The following is a 13,103-nucleotide window of genomic DNA, read 5'->3' as shown; positions in this document are numbered from 1 at the left end:
TAGCAAATCAAGGGGTAGGACTCAAACTTTTGTCATGTACTTTATCAGCATCTGAGTTCTTCCTGCTTCCTCAAGAACCCTCCTTTTCCTACTCCCCATATTTGCAAACTAGAGAGAATAAATATATGGTCACACTGAAAGAATTTGAAAAAAATAGCACTTTAAAAAGAAAGTAAGCAAACTTAACACAGTTATAATGGGCATACGATTTGCCCAAATAAATTAAGATATTAAAAATGTGGCCATTCAAGAGCAGATTGTACAAAAGAAAGAAAAGAAAAAGAATGTTAGAGACAGTGAGAGCTTGACCCTGATAGAGATCAAGCCTGAAGCTAGGTTTGGAGAAAGATTATGTTTTCCAAACTAAATAACCAGGAAATGCTTTGAGAGACCTGAGCTCATCTTGGGCCCTGTTGTGAGTTGAATTGTGTCCTCAAAAATATATGTTGAAGTTCTAACTCTCAGTACTTGTAAATGTGACCTTAGAAATAAGGTGTTTGCAGATGTAATCAAGTTAAGATGAGGTCATTAGAGTGGGCCCTAATCTAATATGACTGTCTTTCTCACAAGAAGAGAAGATAACAGAGAAAAAAAAAAAGAGAGGTAAATATTATGTGGAGACATAAAGGCACACAAAAGGACAATGGCCATATGAAGATGGAGACAGAGATTAGAGTTATGCTACCAGAAGTCAAGAAATGCTTGGGGCTACCAGAAGCTAGAAGAAGCAAGGAAAGATCTTCTCCCAGATGTTTCAAAGGCAGCATGGCCCTGTCAACATCTTGATTTTTCTGGTCTTCAGAACTGTGGTAGAAAATGTTTCTCTTCTATTAAGTCATCCAGTTTGTGGCACTTTGTTAAGGCAGCTGAAGGAAACTAATATGTGCCCTTATTTGGGTATCCATGAGACATTCACTAAATAACTACTATGTGCCAGGCACTATTCTAGGCACTGGAGAAATACAGAAATGAGACAGGCCCTATTCTGTTAAAGCAGACTTCATATTTCTACAATGGATTAGGCCATTTCCAGGGCCCTACAGATGACTTTTCCTACCCTGTGACCTAGCAAACATATTTTTTTTGCCTTATTTGTTCATGTATGTAGAGTATGTAGGTACTCCAAAGACCAGATTTCTCCTGGAATTTCTAACAAATTCTTTTATCCAGGGACACAGTCATTCATAGCACTCTCTCTCCCTCTGGGGTTGCTGTGGGAGGGAAGTGGGGAAGAAAAATTTTCTAGAACAGCTTTAATTTTGTTTTCTGCCCATATCTTTCCCAATTAATCCATATTCCCAATGACATTTATCCAGTTCTAAAATGAGGAGATCTTCACAAACTTTATGAAACACTATGCAGAGACCACACTATGGCACTGTTTCATTCTCCAATTTAATGAAATACAAAGTTCATTTTATATCACCATGTGAGGCTTCTAACTCAGGGTTTATGATGTGGTGTGTGTGTGTGTGTGTGTGTGTGTGTGTGTGTGTAGGGGGGAAGATACATATTAAATGCCAATTAAATGTCTCTTGGACCTCCCTGCCACCATTATAAGCCCTTGGCAAATTGATGAAGTAGGCAGTATTTGTCTTTATTTCAACTCCTACATTAATGGTTAGAGACACTATTTTCTATCATACTACACATCTTCTCCTCTGACTAAACTCAGTTAGGAGCTCTTGTGTCATTGTCACATTATTGCTGTGATAACTTTGCCTGCTAAGGTACTAACTGATAACATGGTGTCAGCATGAGGTACGACCCCTCAGATAAGTATTTTATTTTTTAAAAAAAGCTATTTTAGAGATCGTAACCCCTCAAACCCAAAAGAAATATAGCTCTAATGAAGAACTGGCATGCAGTGGATGAATCCTTTGGAGCAGGGGTCCTGTATCCTGTCATATTCATGTATTCAATCCCAAAGGATATGTATCGAGAATGTACTCTTTACCCAATTGTGTCACATATTTTTTTTCACTCACTCAGTTCATTGTATTACTCACAACAATCTGGTAAAAAAAAAAAGATATTGACATCATAATTTTAAAGAAAAGGAAACTAAGGAACAGAGAATTGGATTCTCATGGTCAGACAGCAGGAATGCATAAAAGTTAGAACTAGTTTCTGATGTCTCTCTGCCTCCAAACCTAGTACTCTTTCTTCTGTACCACACTACCTCATTAAACATGTTATAAATCAAAGGAATGCTTCCTTATCTGCAAGATTATGCATTGAGCCTTATGGGATGATGCAGAAATGAGTACAGTGTGCCCATGCCTTCTAAAAACTTAAAATGTATTTCCTTCAATTCATATCATATAGTTAGTGCCTCAAGGCCAAACCTGCATCTCATAGATTGTCTTACACAGGTCTAAAAAGTCTCATTTAGATAGTTACTCAGGATCAAGAGAAAAAGGTGATGTGGTTGATGATGCTTTCATTCAAATGCCTTCTTGTGACCAAAAGTCTGAAAGTCTTTCTTCTGTAATCACTGTCTATTTCTCCCTGGGTAAGCAGTAGCCTCCTATTAACTTCCAGCATCCTGATAACCTCCGGCCTCCCAGGAAGTCATCTGTCTTTCCTAAATAAGCCTCACTCTTTCTCTGATAAAATGCATATTCCTATATTGACAAGGCTTGCCATCTCCAATGATGAGTAGTTTCTGTGAGATCTTCAGTATGATCTTTTCTCTGCTCACGGCATTTTGTAATGCTCCACATACCAACATTATCCCCATATTTTCAATCCTGTCATCATCATGCTTTCCTCACTCTGTATCTATCAAACCTGCTCTCCAGAAGAGCTAAGGTATCAACTCTTTACATGCCACTATGAATATGTTCAAATTCATCCATTCATCCCTTACAGTAAACAAATACTCGGAAGAATGTACTATATGCAGAGATCGTTGATAGGAAAAAAAGACATGGACACTTTCTCTCAAGAAACTCATTTTCTAGTGAGAAAAATAGACAGATCATTATAATATCACAGAATGTCATTAATTTTATATTTAAAGTATGACCAAGGTACCATTTAAGACAGGGGAACATCTAGCCCACACTAGGAGAATTGAGAAAGGGTTTCTCAAGAAGGCAATGGCTAAGCCGTATCTCCAAGGATAAAATAGTAAATAAACAAGGAAAGAGGTAAAGATTTCCAGAGGGAAGGAGGGAGAGAGAGAGGAGAGAGAGAAATTCGTAGGGCTCTTGCGATTCTGGTTTGGGTAATTAGGCAATAAGGTAAATGGTGGTGTCATTCATGCAGATGGGTGATATAAGAAGAGGCAGATGAGAATTATGAGTAGGGATGGAGACAGATGGCAGGTAATATGTTTGTTTTTATACTTGTTAATTTTGAAATGCTTATGTAACATTCAGGAGATTTCAGCAATTTTATATATAATTGGACCTCCCCTTTGTCTCATTGGGACATACTTTGATCTTTAAAGAGATGTAGCAGGTTGTATTGATTTTGGAATCATCAGTCAACATGTCCCCTTGTTGTTCTATGAGGTGATAAAAAGGCCTTTGATTTCTGAATGCTCAACAGCAGGCAGAAGAAACATTTTAAAGTGAGGAGAAACATCCTTGAAACACTTTTATGATCTTGGCCACAAGCTGGCCTTGCCCTACCCGCTCAGTCTAGCTGCTCTTAATCCAGGATAGGTGTGTGGACTTTGGTTATGAAATGTGACATATGTAGTGGTTAAGGTATTCTTTAGTGGCTGGTGAAAGACCCAATAAAGTCAAACTTGGTATCTGCCCATCTTAGTGCCTCACTAAATAGCATTTATGCATTACAGAGAACTGGACAGAATGAATAAGAGGTTGTATGCTCTTGGCTTTAGCCTTCATTGTTCTTAATGCTTTGTAAAGTCTTCTTGACCTCCAGTTTTATATCTCCTTTAAACCATTCTGGACCACCACCAGGAGATTCTTTGTAAAACACCACTTTCATTTATCTCCCAAACTTCTAAAAGAAAAAGTTCCAATTTTTCTACGGTCATTTGAGTTCCTCAGAAATATGGTCCAACCTTACTGTCAACAAAAGGTTACTGTCACCAATTCAATGCCAAAAGGAATCCCCAATCAGGGGTGCAGTAAAAGGAGAGACATTATTAAAGTGAAGAGTTTGCAAACCAGAGAAACGCAGCCTACAGTAGAAACTGAAAGTATGTCCCAATGAGACAAAGGGGAGGTCCACTTATATAGAGAAAGTGCCCGCCCTGGTCCCTAATTTGTCCACTTTTATGCAAATGAGGAATCCAAATTAGCATAGTTTGATTGTTTCACATAACACTGTCCTGACTGGTTAGAATGACATGTCCTGATTCTTCATTATGGAGGTATTCTAATTGGTCGGTAAAGACACAAATGAGGATATAACTATGCAGTTCCAATTGTATAGGCAGGTCTTAGCCCATTGGTTGAAATAAAATTCCAGGAACTTCTTTATAAGGGTCAGCTCAGAGGACAGGAACACTTTGCAGGAGGCTTAGCAGCCCAGTCTGTGTCTTTTCCCTGTAATACAGGGTGCTTGAGGGGCCCCCTGTAAAAAATGACTGCTAAACTCTGATTATAAATCTGGGCCCCATTAACCACAAAGAGACCTATTTGACAAGTATATTCCTTCTTGGGGTCAACATTACATAGCTGAACTGAACTTGTCCTAGTCTCTACACAAACTGTCTACTCACTTATACTGAAACAAACCAGACATTTTCACATTGTAAACCCTTGCTAATGCTATTATTCCATGAACTTGGAAAGCTCCCTACTAACTTCTCTACCTAGTCAATCAAGGAATCTTCATTGAACACATACTATGTATCTCCTATGCCAATCTAGGTTCATATAGCTCTCTCCCTTCTCTTCCATATTATAGCAAGTACGGTTACAGTGACCATAAATCCAAAATAAAATGTCGTTTTGACAAATATATGTGTGCTACGGGACACTAAGAAGAGACTGTTTAAAATTGAGGTTATTCTCATCTGAATTGTATTAGAGAACACCTTGTGTAATAATATTGGTGTTTTGTCTCTTCAACTACACTGGAGTTTTTGGAGGCTGAGTCCAAGTTTAGACTCCTTGGTACCCCACATGACACCAATCACATTCTAGAGATCTAATAGTTCTTCAGTAAGTATTTGTGTTTGGACTAACTTCTGCTGTTCCTTGTTTGAAGCTTTAGGTACAGCCCATCCTCAGTAACTATGAAGGTAGAGCAGGAGGAAAACTAATGAAAGTAAGGTTAAATTCAGCAGAAAATACATTTTAACAGAGGAGATTAGCCTTCTGCTGAGCAAGCTGAGCCCTAGTAAAGGGCTGTGGAAATAAATAACCTCGTGGGTGAAATAGACTTAGTCTCTATTTGCAGGGGAATTTTAAGTGTCTCTATGGTTTACTTCTTCACAAAAATCTCCTGATATTTAACATCTGTTCCATTTTCAAATTACCTTGGGCATTTTTCTAAGACTCTGAAAATGAGTAAGAAGCTCTAACTTTCTAAGTGTCCACCAAAGCCAAAGACATATTAATTAGAGGCAGGAGGGAAGGAACAGGGAGCTGGTCTCACCAAAAGAAGTTAGTTTATTCACTAACAAAGAAATGAAATGTGAGTTCAGAAGGTAGAACAGAAATCTTTTAAACTTTTCACAGCTAGACTAGAAATTGAATGGAAGAGATAGATAAGATGGTAAAATGTAGCAATTTCCTGTAACTTGGAAGATAAGATAATAAGGTCAAAACTGCTTCAAACTTTGTTTTTTTGTTTGTTTGTTTGTTTGTTTGTTTGTTCGTTTTGTATATTGAGGAACACACTAGGAGTCAGCAAATTTTTTTTTTCTGTAAAGGTCCAGATAGCAAGCTACAAACCCGTCGTCTTCAGAGACACATTCTCTTTTGTTACTTTTAACAAATATTTAAACATTTTTTTAAAAAAAAAAACTCTTGACGGTCATGCCACCCTGAACAAGCCCGATCCTGTCTGATCTTGGAAGCTAAGCAGGGTCAGGCCTGGTTAGTACTTGGATGGGAGACCACCTAGGAAGACCAGGTGTTGTAGGGATTGTAAGGTGACAAGGTCCTTGCAATCTGTGAGGTAAACAAAGAGTTGCCTCGCCTAAAAAATAAAATAAAATAAAATAAATTCTTAGTAGGAGTTTATCAAAACTTGTTCTAGAAGACGGTGTGTATGTAAATTACAATTTGATTTGGCCTGGAAGAATACTTATTGTAGTAAGGTCAACTTTGCAGAATTAGCAGTGGAAACCCTTAGGGCAGCAGTACCCAACTATTTTGGCACCAGTGACCTGTGCTCCTATGAGAATCTAATGCCCAATCATCTAAAGTGGAGCTGAGATGGAGATGGTAGTGCTGGGGAGCCGCTCCAAATACAGATGAAGCTTCGCTGGCTAGCCTGCTACTTGCCTCCTGCTATGCGGTCTGGTTCCTAACAGGCCACTGATTGACGCCCGTCCACAGTTGGGGGGGTGGGGAGTTGAGGGCTCCTACTCTGAGGTAAATGCTAAGAAGATTCTGAATAAGGGAAAGACTAAATCCAAGACTTACTAACAAGGGATCCTCAGCCCGCACATAGGGCAACTACTCCCAGCATGAAGAGCTATTTGGTGGAGGGGACCAGGTTTGAGTGAATCTCAGGATCTGTGCAAAACCTATTCAAAGTGAAAAAATAATCAAGGAGTGTAATTTGAGCAGGACACGAAGCACCTGGTAACCTTAAAGCTGGGGAACTCCCCCAGGAGTTTCAGAACAAACCCAGATGCAATCTGGATGCTAGCGTCAAGGAGAGGCAAACCCTCAGGGTATTTTTTGACCACAAGGCAGAGGAAGTCCAGGGTTTTATAATTACCAAGTAGCCTAGACTATGTTTTGGGATTAAGTGAAATCTCTGCAAAATGTAATTTACCTGCCTGAGATCAGCCTAAAATACTTTATGGGGTAGACCCTGATGGATGTAGAGAAATTATGCCTGAAAAATTGGAGTCTGCAAACCTTGGGAGTTCTGGTGCTAGAAAGGAAGTGGTTAGAAATGTTTCCTTTTTCCCTCCCCCCATGGGGACTGCTTTTCCTTAGGGAGGAGAAAGCAAGGCTGAAGATAGAAACTATGGAGAAACTACCGAGTATCTAAACATCACTTGACAAATAAGTTTTTGAGAGACTAAAGGAGAGGCTCTCCCTGATGCTGACTGAAAAGACCAGAGGTCAAAAAGTCTTAAACTTAGATCAACTTGTTAAGAAGATAGGCAGAATAATGCTTCATCCCACTCACTATAGCCTGGGGCTAGAACCTTTAAGACTGAATAAGAGCTAGGCACCTAATTGGGAGGAGGAAGAGTTAGAACTACAACAACCACAGGTCTCCTGAAAATAACCATGTATTTCAGTTTCCAAGGTATTTTTGCAAGCATTGTTTGATCTGAAGTCCCTAATACATGACAGAGATTATTCTGCCAATTTTTATAGAAGAAATTGATGGTCCAAAGGTTTGAGCTACTTTCCTCAAATCCCTCAAGATTCCAAATCCAATGCTACTTTTACACTACTGTCCCTATTCCTAGTGAGAAAACAACAAGGTGGAAAATGGCTAGCAAAGAGGTGTATCCCTGGAAGAGGTGACTCAGGAGCTGGAGAGGGTGGGACAGAAATGAGTAATTAGAAAGTGGGCCTGTGAACCAAAGTTAAGGCTTACAGAGGACTGAGAATTGAAAAGGCTTTTAAATTGAAACAGTTCTGAATCTAGAGTCTGCTTTCCAAGGAAACAGGGGGATTAGTTTTTAAAATGTTCAGGGTAACCAGTAAGATAGGATTGGGATGGCTCCCAGGGGTTTCCACTAGGGGCAGAGGGATACACCAGAGCAATGACTGCCTGCTCAGTTGATCATGTTGCGGAAAGGATCCAAAATCAGACTGGCAAGAAACCAAGTAGCACCTGGAGAGTTGGAGAACTTAGATTTATTATGCTGGTGGTCCCAGAGGAGCTAGTGCTCTGAAGATCTGGGCCTGGAACTCAGTTGCAACATTCCTTATATAGACCTTTTTTGGCACAGCCTATCGATTGGGTAATTTGAACTCAGGCTGCTATCAAGTGGCGGGAGTTGCTATGGTTGCAGGTAGTTACATTGCATTACAAGGGTGGGAGTTGCTATGGGTTTCTATGGGTTACCGGAAGTAACAAAGTGTTACAAAGCATAGGAGTTGCTAGGGGATACATTTACATTTACTTTACATTTACATTTGTAACTTAGACAAACGGTTACATTTTTAGCTTAGACAGATTAAACAAAAAGGGAGAATGAGTCTTTAGTCAATTTCGAGAACAGTCTATGCAGCAAGCTTATTTATAGAAGCAGAACAGAGAGCTGATTAGCCTTTTGAATGAAAATTCCTTTTCATTCCCCCCTTTTGATGCCCATTTAAATTCTTATAGGGCATCAACCTCATCAACCTCTTGACCCCTCTGGGTCAGGGGTTGGTAATTCCACAGCATAAGGATCCTTGCTGCAGTCTTTCTCTCAACTATAGCCTCTATGAGGGAGGTAATCTACTGGACAACAAGAGGCAACAGACAAGGGAAAAGGAGGCAGGCCTCGAGGAGGAGGAATACTATTAAGGCTTTAAAGCTTCCGAAGGTAGAGAACCATCTCCCCAAAAGGTTATTCAAGCCATACTTGCATGGGCATATGTGCCAGCTTTGTCATTTTTTCAACAAGATTCTCAACTGCTCGGCCCTGGTCATCTATTTACAGGCAACAGTTGGTGAGATTGAATTTTCCACACACACTTCCTTCTGCGGCTAATAGATAGTCTAGTACTAACCTGTTTTGGTAGATGACATTTCTCATCTGAGTTTTTGATGCACAAGGAGGGTCAGGGCTCTCCCAGTCTCATTAGTAATGATTTCTAAGACTGCCTGCAGTCAGATAACCCGTTTTAACATGTAAATGGGGGCACGGTATCCCCAAGATCCATCTTCTGCCCAAGTGGCAGGTCCAAAGTATTGGATTATTCGCTTTGGGGGCCATTCATCATCATTCCAATCCCTTATTTGGAGTTCTTTTTACTCGTTGTAATGGTTGCGGGACCAGGTAACCAAGCAGTCCCTTGTTTTCAGAGGTAAGTGGAAAAAAGAAGGCTTTATCATGCCAGTTATACAGCTCCCTTCTCAATTTTGGGGGAGGCAGATGTAGGCCTTGTTTCCACAAATCCAGTAAAGCCCACGTGGGGCTATCCAGTCTTGGACCCTGCCTGGGTCCTGCCAGGCTCTAATTAGCTCTGGGAATCCGGCCAATGGATTTCTTTCTGTCCTGCTTCCCCAGCACATGTTTTGTTTGGAGGTGTCATTATAATATCATTGGCTTAGGCAAATTAAGTCTCCGACTGACTCTATGAGATTGCCTCTACCTCTAGCCAGGCAGTATTGTCCTATAATAGTATGTTTTAAAATCCATTGACCATCATCAGAGGTGTGGGGGCATTGCCTTGGTGAGAACTAATTCTGTATCTTTCCATGGCCACCTATCCCCCATTAGAATTCCCCCACATACATAGCAGAAAGTGTCATTCAGTCACTTTCTTCAGCCATTTTGAGAAATAAGTTTTTAGTTGATTGTGGTGATGGGGGTAGTGGTTCAGTTACTTCTTTGTAGAAGGACTTTTAAACCTGAAAGGCTCGAGCTGCACAGTCTAGTATTTGACTTTTGATACAAATTTGAACATAAGGATTTAGCACTATCCCATCAATGCCAAGTGTTAATACTTCTCCAGACTTCCAACAGGGGTTCAGGGGGTTGGCTATGATTAGTTCTAATGGATTGCACTTATGTGTGGTGCAGTTTTATAGAGCTAACCTTTTTTAAAAAAATATGTTTCTTTCTTGTTGGTGCTGTCTTTTTCCCAAGTAACCCATAGGACACATGACCAATATGCACAGCTTCTTTCACATATGAAGCTGCGAGGACATATATACTTTTCTTCTGTCTGAGAGCTTTTTTTCTCAACTGAGAGAGCTGCAGGATCTCCCTTCCTTCCATTGACCCTGACTCACGGCAGCATAAGCATTAAACTTTACAGTAATCTGAATGGGGTTTCCTTTTACTCTAGCCTGGGCCAAAGTGGGTCCATCTGTCCATCATCCCCAGTCCCAAAAGCTACCTTTATTTCAAAAACTGTTTAAGTGGGAGGGTCATTTGGGTTATAATGTACATAAGGTTGGTTATTTCCTAGGTCACATACTGAATATTGAATCTGGTTATAGGTACAGGTCCCTTTATGAGTTCCCTTGCATTCATAGTAGCTATAGAAAAGTAAGGTAGTAGAAATTCTTTGACCTTCTTTGGTGACATGGATACACAGTTCACAGTTCTCTGCCCCAATTTTCCTCAGACCCCAGGGTCTAATTTATAAGGAGCCGCATGATGAGGTTTCTCAGGCTTCGGCCGTGCATGGACCAGCCAGCCTCTGGTTTGTGGCTGGAGCAGGGCTTGTCGTCTTTCTCAGGGTCAACTTACAAGGGTTGGTGGGATCCATCTGCACCATCCACAAAGGGATTTCTTCAGGAGAAGCCAGTTTTGGCTGACTGTGGTGAACGTTTGGACAGTTTAGACAGTTGATCCTCAAGCTTCTGCTGTGCACGAACTGGCCAGGTTCCGGGAGTGGCCAGAGCAGGGCCGAAGATCTCAGGTGGATTTCTGCTGCCTCTGATTCAGAGTGACTGATCAGGAAGAGGCTCTGCAGTCCAAGTTTCCCAGTTTTCTGGAGATGCTGCTGCTCTCTCCCCTGGTAGATCCAGGGTGTGATACCTGCAACTTTAATAGCAGTGGGAGGGCTTATCCAGCTTGGCTGGAATTGCTTCTTCTTCCAATCTTTAACCCATACTTTGTCTCCTGGATGAAAGGAGTGGACCCAATTCCCTAAAGGGATAGGGGCTCTTTCTAAAGTTTCCTGAGCGATACGGTGGAGGATCATTCCCAAGGCGTGAAGGTGTTGGGACACTTCTAGGTGAGCTATTAATCTATGGTATCCTTTTAACTTTCCTAATACTGGGGGAGGTCTCCCATAAATGATTTTGAATGAGGAGTAGCCTGAAGGCCTTGGGGTGCATTGTGTTTGGAGTAGAGCCAAAGGTAGCAAATCAATCCAAGTAACTGGGTTTCTTGACAAAGCTTAGCTAGAGTGGTTTTGAGGGTCTGGTTCATGCATTCGACTTTCCCTGAACTCTGTGGCCTGTAGGTTGTGTGGAGCTTCCATTGGATTCCTGGAGCTTTGAACAAGGTCTGGACTATCTCAGACGCAAAGGCAGGTCCATTGTCTGATCCTATCTTGGAACAATTTGTCTTAATAAGGTTCTAGCTAGCTACTTTTCATGTTCGTTCAGTGTGTGTAGGAAAAGCTTCAATCCATCCAGAGTAGATGCAAACCAACACAAGCAAGTATCGGTGGCCTCTGCAGGGCTTGACCTCAGTAAACTCCACTTCTAGGTCTTTGAATGGCATAATTCCAATTGTTTACACCCCTGGATTAGACCTTGGTCTTTGACCAGCTTTGTTTTGTGCACAAGTCACACATGTAGCACTGATCTGGGTGCACAGGATTGGGAGTTTGGTTATGAAATAGTAGTGGCCTAACAGGCTTTCTAAAGAACCTTCCCTAGGTGAGTTAATTCATGGTGTTGTTTTACTAGATGAACTGCTAGAGTAGTGAGAATAATGATTCTCTCATCTGGAAGCTCCCACTAGCCCTCCTTCCTCCTGTATCTCCCTTCACTTGAAACCCATTGATTTTCCACCTTAGTGTATTTTGGGGATAAAGGCAATTCTGGCACTAGGAGAACCTTGGAGATTGGTTTAGGACCCGTTGCAGCATTTGGTTGGTTGTCAGCTTCCTGAGCTGCTTGGTCTGCTAGGTGGTTTCCCTTACTGATAGAGTTGGTTCCTCTCTGGTGGCCCTTGCAGTGAATGACTGCCACTTTGGAAGTCTTCCAGATGGCCTCTAGCAGTTGGAGGATTTCTTCTTCGTTTTTGATTTATTTTCCCCTGCCATCAGACATCCCCTCTCTTTATAAATGGCCCCATGTATGTGCAAGGTAGCAAAGGCATACCTTGACTTTGTGTAGATATTGGTCCATCTTCCTTCAGCCTGTTGTAGTGCCTAGATAAGTGCCCATAGTTCAGCCTGCTGTTTTGACCAGCCCTGTGGTAGAGCTTCAGCTCTGATTACCTCATTGGTAGTTGTTATTACATAGTCAGCTTTGTGCTGTCCTTCATGGATGAAGCTGATCCCATCAGTGAATAATATCAGTTCTAGGTCCTGAAGAGGAACATCTGTCAGATCTGGCCTGCTTGAGTAAACTTCATCCGTGACCTCCTCACAATCGTGGTTGAGAGGCCCCTCCTCAGTGGGTAGAAATGTAGCGGGGTTTAATGTACGTACAGTTTTGAGATGGACTCATAGATTTTCGCACAGTAGTCCCTGATAATGTTATCCTGGCATTGGTCAGTTACTTATGTTCTTGATTATTCGTTAATGCAGTTACAGTATGGGAGACATTTACATTTAGATTTTGTCCCAGCATAAGCTTGTCCACTTCTCTGACCAGGATTACTGTAGTAGCTAAGGCCTGGAGACACGATGGCCACCTCACAGCCACGAGATCTAGCCATTTGGACAAATATGCAATTGGGCATCGCAATGGCCCAACTGTTTGTGTGAGGGCCCCCAATGCAGTGCAATTCTTCTTATGTATGAAGAGGTTAAAATCCCATGTCACATCTGGTAGCCTTAATGCTGGGGTGCTGGTTATGAGTCTCTTTATCTCTCTGAATGCTTTTTCTTGTTTGGAGCCCCATTCCAGGGGTCTTTATCAGACCCAGCTGTGGCCTCATGCAGTGGCTTGGCAATCTCAGAGAATCCTGGTATCAAGATCCGACAAAATCCGGCAGCCCTTAAGAATTCACTGATCTTGGTGTTTGGCTGAGGTATTGAGCAGATGGCCAGTTTCCTTTCATGTCCAAGTGCTCAACATCCTTCCAAAATGATGAACCCAAGGTATCTGATCTCCTGTTTGCAAATTTG

The 13,103-nt window shown here is 41.4% G+C and overlaps 2 pseudogenes; both read left to right on the top strand.

Annotated features, from left to right (window-relative positions):
- LOC107509879 overlaps positions 1–8,643 on the top strand; it is a 138,173-nt pseudogene extending 129,530 nt beyond the window's left edge.
- Positions 5,960–6,078, top strand: LOC118608311 (annotated as a pseudogene).
- Positions 8,644–13,103: the final 4,460 nt, after the last annotated feature.

Source organism: Rousettus aegyptiacus, unplaced genomic scaffold (genome assembly GCF_014176215.1).
Source record: "Rousettus aegyptiacus isolate mRouAeg1 unplaced genomic scaffold, mRouAeg1.p scaffold_m13_p_9, whole genome shotgun sequence".
NCBI lineage: Eukaryota > Metazoa > Chordata > Mammalia > Chiroptera > Pteropodidae > Rousettus > Rousettus aegyptiacus.
Note: the sequence above shows the minus strand (reverse complement) of the source record. Positions and strands in the feature narration are given on the sequence as shown.